Source organism: Bos indicus x Bos taurus, chromosome 21 (genome assembly GCF_003369695.1).
Source record: "Bos indicus x Bos taurus breed Angus x Brahman F1 hybrid chromosome 21, Bos_hybrid_MaternalHap_v2.0, whole genome shotgun sequence".
Classification (NCBI taxonomy): Eukaryota; Metazoa; Chordata; class Mammalia; order Artiodactyla; family Bovidae; genus Bos; species Bos indicus x Bos taurus.
This window is the reverse complement of record NC_040096.1, coordinates 25,198,290-25,204,359: the sequence shown is the minus strand read 5'-3', so window position 1 is coordinate 25,204,359 and position 6,070 is coordinate 25,198,290. Positions and strand designations below refer to the sequence as shown.

Sequence of the window (6,070 nt, the reverse complement as noted above, 5' to 3'; positions counted from 1 at the left end):
AATAACTAGTATGTTTGGAGAAGGCAATGGCACCCCACTCCAGTATTCTTGCCTGGAAAGTCCCATGGACGGAGGAGCCTGGTAGGCTGCAGTCCATGAGGTCGCTAAGAGTCAGACATAACTGAGCAACTTCACTTTCTCTTTTCACCTTCATTCATTGGAAGAGGAAATGGCAACCCACTCCAGTGTTCTTGCCTGGAGAATCCCAGGGACGGGGGAGCCTGGTGGGCAGCCGTCTATGGGGTCGCACAGAGTCGGACACGACTGAAGCGACTTAGCAGCAGTAGCAGCAGCATGCTTGTTTTTCCGAGAGTATATTTTTACTCTGATAAATAATAAGCTTTTCCAGAAGGCTTCCAGTGTCCACCTCCTGCTGGAGGCCTGGGATGCTGGAATCAGGCGACTTCCTGTCTGTCTTTACAAGACACTGGGCTGCACTCTAAGAATATTTTGGCTCTCCCTAGGATCTGGACCATCAAGGGGCCACAGAAATTGGTACCAGTTTTGTTTTGCCTGTTGAAATGTTTAATGACAAAGGTTCTTTCAATTCCTGATGTGGCTGAAGTGTGGAGCCCAGTGATGATTTCTTTAAGTTGCCACATAAGGGTGATTCCTCTGACCAGCAATGATAGACCCTGCATGTGTGTGGCCTGTACCTCCTAGGAGAGCATTTTCCAGCTAGTTTAAACCTGACCAAGTTCTGTCTACATGGTGGATTTACATCTCTCCGAGTCCTGTCTAGGGGTTCCCTTGTGGCTCAGATGGTAAAGAATCTGACTGCAATGCAGGAGCCCTGGGTTGGGAGGATCTCCTGGAGAAGTGAATGGCTACCCACTACCAATATTGTTGCCTGGGGAATTCCATGCATAGAGGAGCCTGGCAGGCTACCATCCATGGGGTCACAAGTGTCAGATATGATAACACTTTCATTTCACTTTTCAAGTTCTCTGTACACATTGATTATGTTTAACGAGACCGTGTGCTTTCTTCAATAACATTTAGACCTGACAGTGTTCTGTGTGCACTAAAACATGGAGACCCGGGTGGAGACCTGGCCTGGCCTCTGTCTGGAAAACTCCATGCCTGCTTCTGAATGTCAGTGCTCAGATGTCTGAGGTCTGGGGCTGAGGTGGGCTTCTCTGGGGAACCGTGCTCTTCTCTGAGTGGGGTTCCATGGCCCTCCCAGGGGTCAATGCTACGGTAGAGCTCTTAGCCTTTTCTCCCTGCTAGGTTCACCTTCCTGGGCTCCTGAAGACTCCTCAGGTGGGCTACCTGGTAATTATTGCAATTTTCCAGCACATTCAGGTTGAGTAGGGAGGCAGGTTCACCTGGTGAATTGATTCCAGGGCACAGTGATCGGGCATAAAGTCAATGGGCAGCAGGTGAGGTTGCTGCTGTGACCTCCTTCCAGTCGACTCTCCTCTGAAGAGAACAGAGCTGCCCCTCATCTTTCAGCCCAGCTCTCCTGTTTTCTCAGCACCTCAGCGGAACAAGAAAGACAGAGCCTGCCAGAACCAAGGTAGTGTGTTCAACTCTAGCATGAGTTTCAAACCAGTAAAAAAATCACAGAGAATCAAAGTGAAAACAGGAGGGGCCTGACTTCTCAGAGACAATTGAGGGGAGAGGAGATGGTCCCTACACTTCTTTTTAGGATCCCAGGGGGTCCCAGAGAACTGACTTGTTTACACATTGGTGGCCCTCTGACCATAGCCATGGTGTCCTGACTGAAGGGATGTGTGACCCCAGGTGGGGGCTCTGGGGACTTTGTGAGTCTTATCCCATCTGCATGGGTCAGGATTATGTGTGCGGGGAGACCACACACAAAAAAATAAGAAAAAAGGAAGAATACATGAGAGCTTCACTTGTGTTAGGAATTAATACTTTATGGTATTCACTTTATACAGGCCTGTGCCTGTTTGCCTCTTTACCCCTGGGAGGTTCACCCTCCCTGGGGCTCCTGGGGACTTCTCAGGTGGCTACCTGGTAATTATTCCAGTTTACCAGGACAAGCATGGCGAGAAGGGAGGCAGGTTCACCTGGTGAGTTGATTGCAGTGCACATGGATCAGGCAAAAGCCCAATGGGCAGCAGGTGAGGTTGCTGCTGTGATCTCATTCCAGTCGACCTTCCCTACTCAGCAGAGACCAGACCTGCCCCTCGTCTCCCAGCCCTGTGTCTGGTGTGTTTTCTCAGCACATCAGTGAACCAAGAAAGGACTGAGCCTGCGAGAACCAAGGTAGTATGTTCAACATTATCACGACAGCTGTAAAAACAGTTAATATCATACAGACCCAAAGGGAGAAGAGGAAGACTTCTCTGGGACAGTGTGGGGAGAGGAGACCAGCCCTACACTTCTTTCTACCATCACAGAGGGTTACAGAAACCCATTCACTTCCACTTTAGCTGCCCAAGCAGCAGAGACCTGGTGTCCTAACCAAGGGTCGTGTGGTCCCAGGTCTGGGGATTGTGTGGGTCTCACTCCATCCACATGGGTCAGAATCCTGAACCCGGAGACCCCATATCTGCTCTTACCTGCAGTGTGTTTTGTCCCCTTGGAGATTCCCAACGTCTGAATTGAGGGTGTTGCCCTGATTAACCTGTGTTCCTTTTTCTTCCCTTCACCTTGTTGCATTCATATGGGGTCAGGCACCTTTGGATGGGTTGCTGCTCTGTGTTATGCTGAGTGAAAATCTTTGATGGTGTCATATTAGTATCATAGCCTATCCCATATCTAATCAGAGGGATAACCACTGTTTGGTGTCCACTAGACTGAACTCGGGTAATTTAATTTGTTATTTTATATTGGAGCAGAGTTGATTTCTGGTGTTTTGTTTGTTTTAGGTATATAGACTTGCAGGAGACATGGATTCGATCCCTGGGTTGGGAAGATCCCCTGGAGAAGGAAATGGTAACTCACCCCAGTATTCTTGCCTGGAGAATTCCATGGACAGAGGCACCTGATGGGCTGCAGAACATGGAGTCACAAATAGTCAGACACAACTGAGCGACTAAAGGGCAACAGCACCTGTTTTAAGGTTTATGTATTGATCTGAACCAGCTAATTATTCCCTGCTCCCTCCTTTCCATTTTGGCAACAATAACTTTCTTTCCTAAGCCTGTGAATCTGTTTCTCTTTTGTAATGAAGTTCATTTGTATCCATTTTTAGATTCCACCAGAAGGGCTATTCTATGATTATCTGTCTTTCCCCTTCTCACTCACTTCATGTAGTATGATCACCTCTGGTTTCTTCCCTGTAACTGGAAACGGCATTGTTTCATCCTTATGTGTGTCTGAGTAATACTGCACTGGGTATATGTACCCCGTTTCCTGTATCGATCCATCTGTCCTAGCATACTGGAGTTGCTTCCTTGTCTTGGATATTGTATCCTGTGCCGCGATGATCTTTGGGGTGCAGGTGTGTTTTTAAATTTTGGTTTTCTCTAGGTGTAAGGCTCGGTATGAAATTGCTGCATCACTTGGTACTTCTGTGTTTAGTTTTTTAAGACCCTCTATAATGTATTCCCTAGTGAGTGTACCATTTTATATTCTTATCAACAGTGTAGGAGGGTTGCCTTCTCTTCACACCCTCTGCAGGATTCATTGTTGTAGGTTTTTTGATGGGTCCATTCTGATCAGTGTGAGGTGACACCTCATTAAATATTTATTTTACTCTAAGAACTCAGGATGCTGAGAATCTATTTGTGTGCTTTATGGCCATCTTTATGACCTCTCTGGAGAAACGTGCATTTAGATCTTTGAGCGATTTTTTTATTGAGTTTTTTTTGTTGTTGTTCATATTTAGCTGTACTAGTGATTTGTATTTGTTTCAAGTGTACAGGAACTTGGTTCAGTTATATTAATACTTCAGTTCAGTCATTCAGTTGTGTCTGACTCTTTGCAACCCCATGGACTGTAGCACTCTAGGCCCACCATCCATCACCAACTCCCGGAGTCTACCCAAACTCATGTCCACTGTGTCAGTGATGCCATCCAACCATTTCATCCTCTGTCATCCCCTTCTCCTCCTGCCCTCAATCTTTCCCAGCATCAGGGTCTTTTCCAATGAGTCAGCTCTTCGCATCAGGTGGCCAAAGTATTGGAGTTTCAGCTTCAACATAAGTCCTTCCAATGAACACTTAGGACTGATCTCCTTTAGGATGGACTGGTTGGATCTCCTTGCAGTCCAAGGGACTCTCAAGAGTCTTCTCCAACACCACAGTTCAAAAGCATCAGTTCTTCAGCGCTCAGCTTTCTTTACAGTCCAACTCTCACATCCATTCGTGACTACTGGAAAAACCATAGCCTTGACTAGACAGATCTTTGTTGGCAAAGTAATGTCTCTGCTTTTTATTTTTTATTTATTTATTTATATTTTCATTTAAGACAGGGAATACTTTATTCAAACCCATCAGAGAAATGGATAGCTTGGGTCTGTAACAAAGCATCATGTTTTAAAGCGTAGGTCAGTAATTGTATATGAGCGTATACACTGCAACATACAAATTAACTGATCAGACCACAACTTTTCAATGTTTGAAACAGAATAAGCTTCCCTGTAAAAGCAGCACCTTTGTGACATTTTAACTTTAGTATTCCTCTCCTTCTTCCTCTCCTTCTCCTTCCACAGAATCCACACCAACCTCCTCATAATCCTTCTCAAGGGCAACCATGTCTTCACGGGCCTCAGAAAACTCTCCTTCCTCCATGCCCTCACCCACGTACCAGTGAACAAAGGCACGCTTGGCATACATCAGGTCCAACTTGTGGTCCAGGCGAGCCCAGGCCTCAGTGATGGCTGTGGTGTTGCTTAGCATGCACACAGCTCGCTGTACTTTGGCCAGGTCTCCACCAGGTACCACAGTGGGAGGCTGGTAGTTAATGCCAACCTTGAAGCCAGTGGGGCACCAGTCCACAAACTGGATGGTACGCTTGGTCTTGATGGTGGCAATGGCAGCACTGACATCTTTGGGAACCATGTGACCACAGTACAACAGGCAGCAGGCCATGTATTTACCATGGCGAGGGTCACATTTCACCATCTGGTTGGCTGGCTCAAAGCAAGCATTGGTGATCTCTGCTACAGAAAGCTGTTCATGGTAGGCTTTCTCAGCAGAGATGACGGGGGCGTATGTGGCCAGAGGGAAGTGGATGCGGGGATAGGGCACCAGGTTGGTCTGGAACTCTGTCAGATCCACATTCAGGGTGCCATCAAACCTCAGGGAAGCAGTGGTGGAGGACACAATTTGACCTATCAACCTATTCAAGTTAGTATATGTCAGGCGCTCAATGTCAAGGTTTCTACGACAGATGTCATAGATGGCCTCATTGTCTACCATGAAGGCACAATCAGAGTGCTCCAGGGTGGTGTGGGTGGTGAGGATGGAGTTGTAGGGCTCAACGACAGCTGTGGAAACCTGGGGGGCTGGGTAAATGGAGAACTCCAGCTTGGACTTCTTGCCATAATCGACTGAAAGACATTCCATCAGCAGGGAGGTAAACCCAGAACCAGTTCCCCCACCAAAGCTCTGGAAAACCAAGAAGCCCTGAAGACCTGTGCACTGGTCAGCCAGTTTCCAAATTCGGTCCAAGACGAGGTCAATGATCTCCTTGCCAATGGTGTAGTGACCTCGGGCCTAATTATTGGTGGCATCTTCTTTGCCTGTGATGAGCTGTTCAGGGTGGAAGAGCTGGTGGTAGGTGCCGGTGCGAACCTCATCAATGACTGTGGGTTCCAGGTCGACAAACACTGCCCTGGGCACATGCTTGCCAGCCCCTGTCTCACTGAAGAAGGTGTTGAAGGAGTCGTCTCCTCCCCCAATAATCTTGTCACTTGGCATCTGGCCATCAGGCTGAATGCCGTGTTCCAGGCAGTAGAGCTCCCAGCAGGCATTGCTGATCTGGACACCAGCCTGGAGATGCACTCACACGCAGCTGCTGTTTTGCAGCTGCCGAGCAGATGGCGGAGAGGAGGAGAAGAGGTTGTTACTTCTTACAGCGCGACTCTTAGGCGGTCGATGTAAGAGAACCTCTGTCTCTGCTTTTTAATAGGTTGGTCATAACTTTCCTTCCA

The 6,070-nt window shown here is 47.6% G+C and overlaps 1 pseudogene; it reads right to left on the bottom strand.

Annotated features, from left to right (window-relative positions):
- Positions 1-4,371: 4,371 nt before the first annotated feature.
- On the bottom strand, positions 4,372-5,859 carry LOC113879796 (annotated as a pseudogene).
- Between the last annotated feature and the right edge of the window lie 211 nt (positions 5,860-6,070).